Source organism: Zootoca vivipara, chromosome 14, assembly GCF_965207765.1.
Source record: "Zootoca vivipara chromosome 14, rZooViv2.hap1.1, whole genome shotgun sequence".
Classification (NCBI taxonomy): Eukaryota; Metazoa; Chordata; class Lepidosauria; order Squamata; family Lacertidae; genus Zootoca; species Zootoca vivipara.
In genome coordinates, this window is record NC_142597.1 from 18,932,399 (window position 1) to 18,948,546 (window position 16,148).

General features: G+C 44.9%; 1 protein-coding gene across 3 annotated transcripts in view; it reads left to right on the forward strand.

The window, feature by feature from the left end:
* The window catches only part of ZBTB16 (zinc finger and BTB domain containing 16), a 190,216-nt gene that overhangs the window by 67,634 nt on the left and 106,434 nt on the right, over window positions 1–16,148 (forward strand). The gene's annotated exons all lie outside the window — the stretch shown is intronic.

Below are 16,148 nucleotides of genomic sequence, written 5' to 3' on the forward strand. Positions count from 1 at the left end.
TTCATTCAATGTCTGAGTAGGGATTTTGATCAGACGGTCAGTGAACGTGCAAAGTCCGGGGCGTAGATGATGTGTTCCTCCCCCTCCTTATGCATTTGCTGTGTGCCCTTTGAACAACTGAACAGGGCTTTGATTTCTAACCCCCCCCCCCCGCCCAAGTAATTGTTGCCTCCCCAGGCTCATCTTCTCTGCCCACTCTCTATTCCATTCCCTTTTCTGATTTGCAGGCAATCTATAACGGGGGATTTCTTTTTCGTCAGACTGTTTTTCTGTCTGATGACCTTGGGCATCTACAATATCTGCACTGTAAATGAGATGTGGCATTGCCGCATGTATCTTGATAAAATGTATCAGTGGATGAATTGATTTTCATATTGATTTACCGGAGCACGAAACAGCGCGAGTGGAGCGAGCGAGAGGCAAATCAGCCCCCCGTCTCCTTAATGGCATCCTCCAAAGAAGTTGCAGAATCAGAGGTGGCGTGCGAAGTTAGCCGTGTCTATTGTAAGACTCTTTGCGGAGTGGAGAGGCCTGTTGCTTTGTTTGGATGTATTTCCCACCTCCATATCAGGCTAGCTTTCGTGGCATAAGCCGTTGCACAGCGTATATGTGTGTGGTGGGGAAATCAGTTATTAAAAGCCACAAAACTTAAACATACCCATGTGCTGATGACATCTCGTACACCCTGCTGCAATGCATTGCAAGCAAGGCTTCCTTGGGAGACTGTTTGGGGGCTGCAATTCAACCCTCGGCACTAGGAGGTTTGAGATGCCTTAAGCAAGTTGTTTGTAACAGGTTGTTCTAACTTGGAGTAATTCTGGGTTAAGTGGAGGCTACAGGCTGGCATTTTGACTATGGTAGCATTGTGTGGACACTGTAAAAAAGTGGGGGCCTCCATGAGTATGATAAATGCTCACCTGGAAGCACCCTTAGATTATAGATAGCAGATCCCTCCTGCTCTTAATCAACTGGACGTGCTGCTGGTCCAAAGTACCTGATGATGACGACCATCAAAACACTCCATGGACTGGGATCAAGGCACCAAAAATAAGTACTTCTCCCATGTCAATTTGCCCAGCCATTAAAATCAGCCTCTGTGGGCTAGTCTCTGGTGATCACATATGTGGCCTTGTCTGTTGTGGCCTTGTCTGTTGTGGCCTTGTCTGTTGTATATGTTTATATTATATTATATTATATTATATTATATTATATTATATTATATTATTATTATATTTGTGTGCCTGCTGTAATGTCTTTGTTAGCTTGGGTCTTTATTCTATTCTTGAGGGTTTATATGCAAGCTGATCTGAAGACCATTGCTGAAGAGTGGTATTAAGTAGTTCTCCACCCACACTGCTCAGAGTTTCTCCTTTCTTGATGTGCTTCTTTTTAGTGAAAACCAATCAACTTGTCGGGAAAGACATGCAACGACCTGGAGTTTGACCATCTCTCTATAAGTAGGTGGCTAAACAGCAGCCTCTGATTGGACTCTGAATTCAGTGCACAAGTGGAGAACCCTTATATTTATATATATTTGCCACTTCAATTCTTTCAGTTCCAATTTTTGCATTTAAGTTCCGGTTCCTGCTGGAGGAACCAGATCCAACTGCTGATTGACACTGGAAAGGACTGTAGCTTTCCAGTAGAGTATCTGTTTTGCATGCAGAAGGTCCCAGGTTCAATCTCTGGCATCTTCAGGTAGGGCTGGGGAGTCGTCTGCTTGAAGCCTTGGAGAGCCACTGTCACTCAGTGTCCTGAGATATAGATGGATTAAAGTAGCTTCCTCGGTTCCTGTTGCTTCAGTAAGTGCACATTCTCTACCCCTTTGACCCAGGAGAGTTATTGGGTCTCTCGGTTTCTTTCCCAGCTTCCAAAGACTGCAACACCCCCTGAACATTGCCTGCATTAGTGTCCTGAACATTGTTCATTCCTCAACAACGGTGGCACACCTTTTTTTCATTGGCTCCTAGCCCCATGATCTCATGGCGGTGGCATCCACCTGTAGTGTATCTGAATCATCTTGCATTCTCAGTGGCCTTGAATTGCATTAAATATATGGATATCAATTTATATAGGAAGCCCACGCCAGGATTGAGGAGTGCTGTCCAATGGAGTCCTGTGGAGTTCATGGGGACCCCTGCAGGACTTGCCAGTAGCTCCAGAGGACAATCACCCTCCCCGACCCCAAACTCACACACATTGCTTCCATTGCTCACACACATTGCTTCTGGAGCAGTATCAGAACCAATGATGGTGGCTTCTGGGAGCCAATAAGTGCCTTTTTGTTTGCTTGTTTTAAAGACAAGGGGACCCAAGGCAAGGCATCAGCACTGGGTCCTGCGAAGAAGAAGAAGAAGAAGAAGAAGAAGAAGAAGAAGAAGAAGAAGAAGAGGGGGAGGGGAGGGGAGGGGAGGGGGAGGAGGAGGAGTTTGGATTTGATATCCCGCTTTATCACTACCCTAAGGAGGAGGAGGAGGAGGAGGAGGAGGAGGAGGAGGAGGAGGAGGAGGAGGAGGAGGAGGAGGAAGAAGAAGAGGAGGAGGAGGAGGAGGAGGAGGAGGAGGAGGAGGAGGAGGAGGAGGAGGAGTTTGGATTTGATATCCTGTTTTATCACTACCCTAAGGAGTCTCAAAGTGGCTAAAAATCTCCTTTCCCTTCCTCCCCTACAACAAACACTCTGTGAGGTGAGTGGGGCTGAGAGACTTCAGAGAAGTGTGACTAGCCCAAGGTCACCCAACAGCTGCATGTGGAGGAGTGGAGACACTAACCCGGTTCCCCAGATTATGAGTCTACCGCTCTTAACCACTACACCACACTGACTCTCTTAGGATACTGTGCTAACCTGGCTAACCTTGCTGAGGACGATGGGGGTTCTAGACCAGGCATAGGCAAACTTGGCCCTCCAGATGTTTTAGGACTACAACTCCCATCATCCTTGACCACTGGTCCTGTTAGCTAGGGATGATGGGAGTTGTAGTCCCAAAACATCTGGAGGGCCAAGTTTGCCTATGCCTGTTCTACATTGACAACATCTGGGTACCCAAGGTTGGAGAACGCTGCCTGAAAGGCTATGTGCTTTCCCTGTGTTTGCAGTGCCCACGTTTCTTTTGCTCTTGTTTTAAAATCTTTTCTTCCTATCTGAAAACTTGGCTGAGTGTGTCTGCTGGACCACAGTCTTGTGGAAACTCCATGGGTGGCCCTCTCTGCCGAAGGGGAGACGTGGAGGAGGTGTGTGGTTGTATTTGCAGATACCCTTATATACAGCCTAATCCCTTTCCTTTCCCCCTTCCCATTTTTATCAGTGCAAACAGTTAACACAAAACTGAAACAGCCAAATTGAACAGCAACGAAAAGAAGAGACATGGCTGTAATTTCCACTCTGTGGCATCTTTTTGTAAACACTATCTCCCCCCAACCCCCATCCCAGAAGTAAAATAGATATTCTTAAGTATGTGCTCAGTCCAAGATGTAAGCTGACAGCTGATTTAACTTTTATTAGGATAAGTGAGCTTAAGCTAGAGATCTGTTGTTTTTGTACTATGTTTGCACAAATCATCGTAAAGGAAGCAATGAAACCTGATTCCCGTGTTGTATTTTATATATATATATATATATATATATATATATATATATATATATATATAACAAGGGAGTTAATTTTTCTTTTGCAAATTATTGTGTCGATTTATTCATTTTCAAATGTGAACCTAAAACCAGCATGCATAATTTTTTGCTCATTTTCCATTTTTATGCTGGTCCCCCTGCAGAGCCACAAAGGGCCTGCGTACGCTCGCCTGTGGTTCTGTCTCTGATAGAACAACATATTTATAGCCTGATATAAATAAAATCAGAAGGTTCCTATAAAAGTCTGTTTATTACTGCAGTACAAAGTTAGAAAAGGCTTAAGGTTTCGGCTCCTTGGCTCTCACATATTGCAATGAATATTTTATAGGGAAGGAAATACTTAGTGTCTGAATCTTTTTATAGTGCTGCTGCTGCTGCTGTTGTTCGTATGGCTGGTAACCTTCCAGAATGTGAGCTTTGCATCACAACAGCGCCTTTCAAAAAACATCTACACATACACATATATTTGAGTCCATAGCAAACGCTGTTGCTTTTGTGTGTCTTGGGAGATATGAAACCAGTTCAGCTTTAGAGTTGACAGTTGGCTACTTTCGTTTCCAAATCATCCAGCAAGCTACCTCCTTATTATGGCCCTGAGTGTCTGGGTGTTCCCTTGGTGCATAGATGATGTTTTGGATTCTTCCAGGGGCTGCTAGTCCAACCAGCATCTTTCAATGATATATCAAGATCTAATAATAATAATAATAATAATAATAATAATAATAATAATAATAATAATATATTATTGATACCCCGCCCATCTGGCTGGGTTTCCCCAGCCACTCTGGGTGGCTTCCAACCGAATATTAAAAACAGTACAGCATCAAACATTAAAAACTTCCCTAAACAGGGCTGCCTTCAGTTGTCTTCTAAAAGTAAAATAGTTGCTTATTGCCTTGACATCTGCTGGGAGGGCGTTCCACAGGGCGGGTGCCACTACCAAGAAGGCCCTCTGTCTGGCCCTCTGTCTAGCAGCAAACTGCCGCAAGGGGTTGTAATAGAAAGGCAGATTCCTCTCATCCGGGGAAGAACATGAGAAGAGCCTGCTGGGGCAGTCCAGTGGTTCATCTACAGATGTCCATCATCTTGTTCTTAGGTTCTGTGGAAAACTGGCAAGCAGGACCTGAGCACAAGAAGATTCTCCTCTCCTTTGGTTTCCAGCAACTGGCATTCAGAAGCATTGCTGCCTCCGACCATGGAGGCAGATCATAGCCACCATGGCTGGTTGCCATGGGTAGCCTCATGCTGCATGCATTTGTCCAGTCCTCTTTTAAAACCACCCAAGTTTGTAGCCATCGCTGCCTCCTGTGGAAGTGAAGTTTCAATATCTGCTGCATGGCGAAATGTACTTTTTCCTGGTCTGTCATCATAGCACCCAGCTGAAAGGATGGGGAGTCTACTAGGAAAGAGGCATATGCCTTCCTCGTTGGAAAGCTGGCAGAGATGTTCTGCAACGTTGGTAGGGATCCACACTGGCTGAGCTGAACTTTGCAGTTCTGTCATAGGACACCAAGTCTATCTTTGTCTACGCTGGATTGGAAAAGATGACCCTCCAGTCTCGATTGCTGAGGAGACCTTATCTGCAGGGATACAAGAGGGACTGGTCACAGATTCACACTGGATAATGATAGATTCCTCATCTGCTTCATAATTCAACCCTCCACCCCCCACCCCCACCCCCAAAAAGAATGACCTTCTAAACTCCTAGTTGGAAGGCTGCCTTATTCCAGGTTATTTGTACATCTAGCCTAGTATTGTCTGCCCTGACTGGCAGCAGCTTTCCAAGGCATTGGGCAAGGGAAGATTTCCTCCAGCTCTTGTAACCTGTTCTTTAACCCTCTCCCCAAACACTGGAGATGCCAGAGATTGACCTTAAAACCTTCTCTACATCTGCTATTGCCACAGGGAAGATATAACTCTACTACAGCCCTTTCCAAATCCCGTGCCTCCCTTTGGTTTTGCAATACAGCTCCCACCAGGCTCTGTTAATATGGCCATGCTGGCTGGACTTGATGGAAGCTGTAGTCATGGTGGGCACCAGGTTGGGGTTTGCTGCTTGACTATGCACATCGAACTGAACTAATAGTCAGTTCCCCTTTCTAGGAACCCTGGCATCTTTGGATCAGAAAGTTGAGGCTCTCTGACACGATATTTTTTTAGCAACCTTCACAAATGAAAGTTTCCAGAGTTTATGGAGAGAAGACATTGCAGCGGTTGAGCTGCTTTTGTCATGTTGGATGTAACCTTCTAGTTACATCTAAACCGCAAGTGGAAGGTGAGCGTAGCAGCGATGGCAGTAATCGCCCTTCAATTGCTACCAAAAATTGCTAGAGGTGAAGGAATAGACAGGATACCTTGCCATGGAAGGCTCAAGAGGTGCGCACCTTGGATTGCAGCTGCTGCGTTCAATTCCCCAAGCAACCAGTTAGATTCCTAAGTGCAGAGGTGGCAAGTCTGCCCCCCCCACCACCCCCATCTGCGCTTAGCGGCAAATGTTGGAAAGGATTAGTCAGTTGGCTGTAAAATTAACTAGTCCGACAGGTATTTAGGATAACAATGGTGCACAAAATCTGTCAGTTGCCAAATAAACTCCCTTCTCTCCCTCCCTCCTTAACACCCCATCTCTCCCCCCCCGTAGCTCTCTGCGCCTCACGAAGCCTGTGCGCAAGCCCTGAAATGACAAAGCACCCTTTAGTTAATTGCGCGACGGATCGCCCAGAGTTAAAAGTTCTGATTTATATGACTGTAGCTCTAACTGCTCAATAACCCAGGCCTGTAATCTACTTTCATTTCAAACAGAACGGTGATTTATGGGGCGGCATGCCGCTTTAGCTCAGAAATGAGGTGTTCAACATATGCTCTGTTGACATAAATTTGGAATTTATTGCTCTTGTCAAAACTGCCTGTTGGACAAAGGTGCGTATTAAGGCAATAAATGACCGGGAATAGTTTTCTGTCAAATTTCCTAACCATTGTATTCAGTCTGTTTGAGGAGTTGGAGCAGAATTATACACATACTTTCGTTTAAAAATAAAAAAAAATCAAATGTCCTAAAATCTGTACTTTTTTTGGTTTTGCCGAGTCTGCCTGAGGGAAGAGAATCTTTGTGCAAACTCTCAGGCCCTTCTGAATGCCAACTCAGAGTTTTATGCCCTTCCCCCTTCTGAGCAAAGCACCCTTTTCTTCCTCATTAAACAAGAAAAGGGGAGAAGGGGGGGTCGGAGGGGGAGCATGTTAAATAAATATACTATAAAAGGTGTTTTTATGTGCAGCTTAAAGAAAAAAGCAGGAGAGTTAGGGCATTGGACTGCAAACAAGTACTGTTTGGTTTACAGTGGGTCAAAAGTTGTCACCCATTGTATACATTTATAAAAATAAAAATTAGTTTTAAAAACTGGCTTTCAACCCTAACAAGGGCCCCACAGGGCAGTGTACAGGAAACAGAGATGGGAGGAGAAATTTGAGTCAGTTCACATGTAAAGACCAATCTAACTAATCCAAACCTTTAGGAAACGCTATGCGAACCCAAAATGTGCATATCCATTGAATTTTGCACTGTTCCAATTTTGCATTGCAAACTGGCATTCAGAAGCATTGCTGCCTCCAACCATGGAGGCAGATCATAGCCACCATTAATTTAATGCACATACTAGGGGCATCTGTGCATTAAATTGCATATATTATTAAAAATAACGTACACAATGCATTTTATTAGGGGGGGAAATGTGACTAGTATGGAAAATCTGGTTTGGAAAAATGTGTGTATTCGGTAAAATTGCATACAGAAATGTGCATATTAAGAAAGAAAATTCCCCAAAAATGCTGATGGAATTTTCATGAGGACTTAAAAAATAATAATGATGTAGAAATGTGGAGACCTCAAGAGTGGGAAAAGGAGAAAACAAAAGAAAACAAAATTCACCCATTGCTAAGAGAAAAGAAACACCAAAGAAAATGGGATGGTTGGTGTATCTCCTTCGAAAGAAAGGTCAATAAAATGGGACAAATGAATGTCCACTTTTCATTGGCCAAAGTAATAGGCCAGGAACCTAGAAAGGCCGGTCAGGGGTGAGTTTAGCTTTCCAGGTGCCACCAACATCTATTGCACAGCACTGAAAATTCTGAGGTTCTACCTTCTGATTTCTTGGGGCCTGCATAGTCAGCTAGTCTCGGCTAGTATCTGAAGAAGTATGCATGCACACAAAAGCTCATACCAATGACAAACGTGGTTGGTCTCTAAGGTGCTACTGGAAGGAATTTATTTTTTGTTTCGACTACGGCAGACCAACACGGCTACTTACCTGTAACTAGTTTCAGTTTGTTTCACTGATGCAAGGGATTTTTGTTTTAAAGGCCAGCAGCAAACTGGGGGCCGCTTCTAGACTGCAAACTTCACCAAAGATTTGCATCAGCAGTGACCGCTTTCTTTCAGATATCTTTCAAAAATTGGACCATTCAGAAAGGCCACTTTTTGTAACCAGCCAGTTTTATTGATATTTCCTTGATGCTTTTAGCAACAGTGTTGTTCTTGTTGTTGTAGTAGTAGTAGTAGTATTAATGTTCGTGTTGTACACTGCCTTGCTACATTTCCTATAAAAGTGTGGTTCATAAATATGTAAACAAACACATTTTTGCACAAATGGGGAAAGCCACTGCTATTCTGACACAGGATTGAGAGGGCAGCAAGAACTCACACTTCCCGTGTGATGGACAAAGTTGGCTCGTCTTAGAAATTGCCCGTGACTCTGACACTTACTGGATGGGAAATGTTTTGCTTTGGGGGTTTGTCTCAAGCAAAAATAGAGAATGCTTTGACTCTGGCTTGCAAACAGGTGGCCGTGGGGAAGTGACCTTTATATACGTAGTTGCATTCATAATCTGCTTTGCGTGTATAGACCTTTAAACCTCCCCCCTTAAGTAAATTCAGACAAGACCCAATTTTTGGTTTGGTTTTGGCAGAATTTAGGCCACAACTTTATTGATTACATCAGTTGAGTGGTTGCATAGGATCTGGGTTGGCTAGCTTCCTGCACTGTTGCAGGTAGCACTCACCCAGGGCACAAGCATAGGTCAATCTACGGTGAACACCTGGAATGGCGGAAAGCCGGGGACAGGGTATGTCCACCACCCAGATGTCTCCCTGGACTCAGGCATGGGCACAACCCCTCTCAGGGTTGACCAAACCATTGAGTCCCTGGATTCTTTTAATGGAATACCCTTCACATAGGGATGGCGAGAGCGTTCCCCCATCCCTATCACCTGAACCAGAGCCTATTCGCAACCTTACAAGTTGTGACGATTTGCTACGTGACAAGCAAAACCCAAATGGCACCAGCCAATCAGCCAAGTGGGGAAAATTCCTGCCATGTCCCTGTCCCAAACGACAGACGACACATGACGGCATAGAAAGGTCAAGCACGCAAGCCCTAAAAGTAGGGAGAGGTGGGCAGGTGTTCTGATGCACTGACCAAAAGAGGAAGCTCTGAGTCACGTGCATGGGCATATATAGGTCCCTTGATTTGTTTGGCTAGCATCCCATTTGCCTGATTCAACCCAGCATCCAGGGACCTACCAATAGGGTGTTGTGGCTATCCAATCGTACCCACCCACAACAAAGGGTTCAGTTGCCAGGTCGCAACTTTGAGGGAGGACACGATTTGTCCATAGTACGTGCAACAGGCTCTAAGAACAAATGCAGCATAAATTTTATATTATCCCCCCAAAAAGGATATAGCTATAAACCCTCTTCATTAATGTCTGGAATTTCAGGTATTTCAGGAGTATCCCCAGTGATCCCCTTTTCTTTTTCTCTTCTCTCCCCCCCCCCGTCATTTTGAGAGGGGCATTATATAGTAGTAGTATTTTTATTTTGAATTTAAGAAGAACCAAAGCTCACTGGAAGAACATCTGCTTAGCATGCAGGTGGTTCCCAGGTTCAATTTCTTTCTTTCTTTCTTTCTTTCTTTCTTTCTTTCTTTCTTTCTTTCTTTCTTTTTTCTTTTTTCTTTTTTCTTTTTTTCTTTCTTTTTTGTAAATAAATTTTTATTAAAGAAAATTCATTTTTTGCAAATACATATAACCAATTACATCCCCCCCTATTATTCCCTCCCTCCCCTCCCTCCCTCTCCCACCCTTCAAGGACTTCCCTCAGCTCCCCTCTCTGGTTTGTTTAAACATATTATTCTCTGCATGTTATAAAATTGTACATATCATTGCATTATCTGTTATCATGTTCTACTAATCCCAGGTTCAATTCCTGACATCTCCAGGTCGGACTGGGATTGTCTCCTGCCTGAAACCCAGGAGAGCTACTCCAGAAGTTGTGAACCCCTGTTTTCTTTTTTAAAAACTTAGGAACATGAGAATCTGACTTATACTGTGTCAGATCATCTGTGCCTTTAAACTCTGGATTATCCACACTGACTGGCAGCAACTTGCTACAGTTTCAGACAGGGGACATCCCCATCCCTATTTGGAGATTCTGCCAAGGATGCAACCTGGGAGTTTCTGCAGGCAAAGCAGGTGTCCCGTCACCTGTGACCCTCTTGTGTAATGCTAGAACTCTGGGTCACTCAATGAAATGTATTGGTGGTTGCTTCAGAAATGGACAGGTCTGACACCTGCTGAAAAATGTGTACAAAAGTGAGTGCATTAGGTGAAAAGGTGCATATATTGGTGAAAAGAACATACCAAAATGCATCATGTCAGAGTAATCGAAAGCGGAAGTTTCTTCCATTCTTAAAGAAGAAGTCAATGGAAGTTAGACTTCCACACCTGCTGGATAGGTCAGTTGGTTAGAACGGGGTGCTGATAACGCCGAGTTTACGGGTTCGATCCCTGCAAGGGACTGCTGCAAATTCCTGCATTGTAGGGAGTTGGACTAGATGATCCTCAGCGTCCCTTCCAACTCTATGGTTAAATATGAGAAATCTACCGTGGGGTGGTGGCGTATGCCTTTGGGGAGTAGGTGCTGGAGTGAAAAATGTGTGTTGCTTTTCAGTCCTGCTTGTGGGTTTTCAGGAGGTTAGCCACTCCATAGGCTTAACCTAGCCAGGCTGCCCTTACGTTCAATGTCCCTCCATCCTGTGTTAACAACTGCTGCTGCTGCAGCGCCCGAGAAGCAGCAGTTTCTCTGGCTTGGCTGGAACAAAGGCCTGAGTGAGCGGTGTGGCCTTGTGTGTGAGCCTTTCTCCTCTCCGGCCCCCCTGCTGTTCCTGTGTGCGGGTGGATTCGGCCTGCGTTGACAAATGCCCGCACACACCCTTTGTACACACACAAACATAAAATTCTCCCTGAGTGGTGCCGAATCACTTGCCACCAATCCCCTTTGCCTTTTCACACAAAGCACCCCATTGGGAAAACTCATAATTTTTACACCACACAGTCCTGACTGGTCAGTGCTGGAATTACGGTCTCTTTGAAGTGCTTTTTTTTTTTTGCAGGAGATTTTACAGGCCTTTTTAATTACCTACTGCTTGCGAGAGGCCCCCTGCTTTCCAGTCCAGTGTCTGATTGTTTGTTCTTTCCAGTGGCCTTTGCGGAAGGCAGGAGTGCAGCAATTCTCCCCCCCCCCAAACTCCAGTCTTCCTCAATAGTTTAAAGAGGGGTGGGGAGGAAGCCCTTGCCAATTCTGCTGTGATAACTTCTCTCCTGAGTAGGTTGTCTTTGCAAGATCTACAGCCACCATCTATAATTGGGGTTCTGGCTTACTTAAATATTCCCAGCATTGAAGTAAAGTCCATCCAGTTCCTTGAAGCCAACTGCCCACCACAAATTTGTTGGTGTTGGCTCCACAGGGAGGGTGTGGAAAGGTGAACTTTCATGAGCACCACTTTCCAATTTTTAGCTGCTTGAAGGACGAGGCTCCTGGGTTGTTTCTAGTCCAGGTTTGTCGCCTTGGCAAACAAGGCCTATGGTATTGGCATTGTATCTTGGCAGCTGGTTTCTGTGGTCTCAGGTAGAAGACTTTCCCAGCCCTTCTACCTGTGAGAAGAGATTCTAGGGTTCCTACCTGGGACTCTCTGCATACAATTGGCACCTGCATAGAAAAAGGATGTATCACTGATGTATTCAACTGTAGGCATTGCCTCCCGCTTCTCAATCATATTTCCGGTGGAACCAAGGCTGTGGGTTGTTGTTGTTGTTGTTGTTGTTGTTGTTATTTAGTCGTTTAGTCATGTCTGACTCTTCATGACCCCATGGACCAGAGCACGCCAGGCACTCCTGTCATCCACTGCCTCCCGCAGTTTGGTCCGAGAACACTGTCCAACCATCTCATCCTCTGTTGTCCCCTTCTCCTTGTGGCCCTCAATCTTTCCCAGCATCGGTGTCTTTTCCAGATAGTCTTCTCTTCTCATGAGGTGAACAAAGTATAGGAGCCTCAGCTTCAGGATCTGGCCTTCCAGTGAGCACTCAGGGCTGATTTCCTTCAGAATGGATAGCTTTGATTTTCTTGTGGGTAGCTTACCAATATTTATATGTTTACGTATTTGCAATATTTTTATACTGTTTTTCAGATGGACATCACAAAGTGGTTTACGTAAGATCATTGCAGTGTGTGTGTGTGTGTGTGTGTGTGTGTGTGTGTGTGTGTGTTACAGTACAATGGATAATATCACTATTACTGCTTCTTCTCCCCTCCCCTCTGCCCCTGTGGTGGCAGTTGAGGGAAGGTAGAGGCCACTCTGGGTGGTGGTTGGTGACAGTATTCAGAACCTGAATGAAGACCACTTAGCTCACATGCCTTGGCTCTTTTTCCCCAGTGGTCTCTCTGAATGGTTCGATAAGTCAGGAGCTGTTGTCTAGCACGGCCCCCTTGACCCAGGATATGTTCAGCTGTGCACAGTCTTGTCACATGCGATCACATTCAAAAAACCAGCGTGCCAAAATTCAGTAGAAGCCTCAGCCCTCTTCAGTTACCATATGGCCTTACGCTGAGTCGACCATTGGTCCACCTAGCTCAGTTTTGTTGACACTGACTGGCGGCAGCTCTCCAATATTTCAAGCAGAGGTTCCCCCCCCCAGCTGTACCTGAGGATGATGCCAAATTGAACCCAGTACCTTCTGCATGCAAAGCATACGCTCTTCCCCTGAGTCTATGGCCCTTCCCCGTTGGTTGACTTTGATATGAAGGTTTATAGGAAGGTGGTATTTAAGTTGGAGTTCCAAGATCCTTGGAAAAGACCTTGATGTTGGGAAAGATGGAGGGCACTAGGAGAAGGGGACGGCAGAGGACGAGATGGTTGGACAGTGTTCTCGAAGCTACGAACATGAGTTTGACCAAACTGCGGGAGGCAGTGGAAGACAGGAGTGCCTGGCGTGCTATGGTCCATGGGGTCACGAAGAGTCAGACACGACTAAACGACTAAACAACAACAACAAAGCATTACTCCTAGAGCTTTGCTTGATAAATATACATGTATGATGGGCTTGATAAAAAAACATACCTTTCTGACTCTCCCCCTTTAAGAGTGGGAGATGTGCAAGCTATAGCAATCTGCTAAAAAGACTCCAAATTTCCAACAGGCAAAGCTTGTAGATGGGTGGCTTGCTAGTTTGGGGGTGATTTATTTGTGTCGGCCTATTCAGGACCGTTCCAGCAGAATTGTCTTCACCTGTGCATTCATATTAACCTGTGGCACAAACCTCCCCAGGAGGATCACTTGCGTTCTGTTGAAGCAGAAGGAGATTTCCAGGGTGTGTGTCTCCCTCTACAATCCCCTTCGCACCACATTGTGGCTTTACTTTGCTTAGAGGGACATTTCATTTACTTATTCAGGATGCACAAGAGATTAGGAATTCATGATGTCAGTAAGATGTCGAATATTAAAAAAGTGCAGATAATTTTTCTGGGCTGTGCCATTTCGGGAGTGTATAATTGGGAATCAATACCCACATACTTTGAATGTGTTTTCTCGGGTCCCTCCCCTCCCCCTCCATTCCTTCTTTCTTAAAAGCACAACTTTAGTGAAAATGGTCGACTTGTCTATTGATCTTTCTCTTTCAGATCTTAACAGCGTGGATGGCTATAATACCTTGCTTACATCTGCAAGGGTTTTCCTCTTTTTTTTATGTGTGTGTGGCAACATAGCCTTAATCCACTGAGCATAAATAGAACATTTCAATCATATTTCGCTACCAGGAGCCTGGGAGATAAAGTGCTTTAAAGACCTTGCTGAAAGAGACTGTATGAGATTGGCTATGATAACATCATGCTATAAGCAGGTGCCAAATGGAAAACTTTTGTTCCTGCTGAAATTTGTTGATAGAGATATTTCAAATAAATGACTTGCCGAAAGCCAAAGCACTGGTTTTTTAAAAAAACAAAATAACAAAAAAAACCCACAAAGACTCAGTTATGTAACCAATAGAAGGGTTGGGACACCGAGTTTGATTGCCATGCAGATCTGTAGGTGAGCTGTTGGGTGTAGTAAGATTAATGCGTTCTTTTGTCATTTCTGACACCCTGTTCAAATGCCTTGCTTGGGGCCGTGGGAGGGAGCAGGGAAGAGAAGGAGGACTGTCTTGTCTGCAAACACTCTGCTGGGATAGTGGTTCTCTTCGAACACTCGTGTGTCCTTCAGTATGGAAAGGGGCTCTTTAGAACAGCACATTCGGCCCTCATGGGCTGTCATGCGGCTCTGAAAAGGTGGGGCGATGCTGTGTCTTCTCCAAAATGATATGCTTACACCTAGTCCCAGTGTAAGGAGGCAGCGATTTCTGTCTACCCTGACTTCGTTGCAATCAGTGCTGTTTCCGTTCCACCACAATTTGATTTCCACAAAAGACTGCATTATTTGTTTCACTATCCATCATGGTTAAAAAAAAAGTAATTACAGGCAACACCCCATTTGTGTGTGGGTTGCTCTCTGGGTCATTGCGCGCTTATGTGGAATTGTGTGAAATCGGAATCCATTGGAAAAGCCTGCAAACACCCTATTCTGCCCCCACTCCATTCCTGTTCCACCTTTTCAGTGATGTTTCGGTGACATCTTTATGAACTTTCTGGGTCATTTTCAGGTTTGGTCCTGTGGTGTGTGTGTGTGTGTGTGTGTGTGTGTGTGTGTGTGTGTGTGTGTGTGCAATCACACACATATCGCTCACAGCTAAAATGGGAGTTGCCTGTGTGTAATTAATTTCAATGGAAGGGAAACATCAGAAACAATGCAGAAAATAATGTAATTATTTATGGAAGATTTGCAAACACAACAAGATGAAGATGAATACTGCTCATTTCCTTGTGTGATTTCCATTCCTGACTTCAGACGACCATGCAAATTGTGGCAATTTCTGCTGCTATTCCCATTTCTGATGGAATTCTCTACCTGGTATCCAGCCAAAATTGGGCACAGGGGTTCAAAAGTGAGGTAGTTTAACCCCACCCTTTCATATGTCCTGCAGTGTTGGTGATTCGTAGTATTTACTTCTTGCAGTTTCTTAACTGCAAGCTGTGGCAGCCAGTAGCACTGGAGGTCTCCCTTGCACCCAGAGGTATCTGGCCTGCCAAAGTAGGGGAAAACCAAGAGCAGGCTTCCATTCTCTCCCTGGGACACTCTTGAAATCGCACTGCATCATGGCCACTGGAAGGTACCACCATTGCCACTGGCAGTAGCAAGTATAAGAAGTGCAAAGAAGCGGGAGCAGGGGAAATTAAACGAGGCACCTCCATGGCCACCAAAGGGAGGGTACAAAAGGTCGCAGAAAACTTTTTGGAGATGGACAACTGTGTCTTTTAGTTTTGCCACCTGTAAACAGAGGGGCAAATTTTGCAGGTGGGTGTGAAGGCATTTGAGCTGAGAGCAGCTTAAACATGAGCATTTTAGCATTTAACTTGCACACCTATTGGCAGTGGATGAGCCACCAAGGAGCTTAAACCTCTTTGATTGATTTATATGAAGAGGACTGATAAATCCATTTCAGGGTCAAAATCATCTTGGTCTGAAGTGGTGCATGGTAGTTAATCCTCCAAGTGCAAAAATGTGGGATCAGGTTGTGCCATCCATTATATTCTGCACTATGCAGCTAAACTGGTTCAGTCTTCCTTTCACTGCTGCATGCCGCAAAGCACATTTACATTTAGGCAGTGTTATTCCATGGCAACATTTCCCACCTTCTGGTTGTAGTGACCCTCTCCACTGTTAAAATGTGGAGAAAAAAACTGTGTGGGACTTTTAGTGCAGGGCTGAGGAACCCCGGACCTGGTGACCTCCCTAATCTGCCCTTGGGACTTTTTCTAGACCACACCCTCTATCTAAACCACACCCCCTCACCTGCTTTGCTTTGTACCCGCCTCGAGTGCCTGGGATATAGCTCAGTCTGCTAAATACAGTATCATTTGGGCCGCGATACCAATGGCTCAAGGACTTCACCAGTTCACTCTTTGATGAGCAGCTGTTTTATAAAATAAACAGCGCATCCTCCCAACCTGAAAGGCCATGGATGGGTGCCTTTCATCACCTGTCTTGGGAAGTGTCTAGATTCACAGCCCTGGGTTAGGAGTAGAGATGGAAGCAGGAAAATAAATC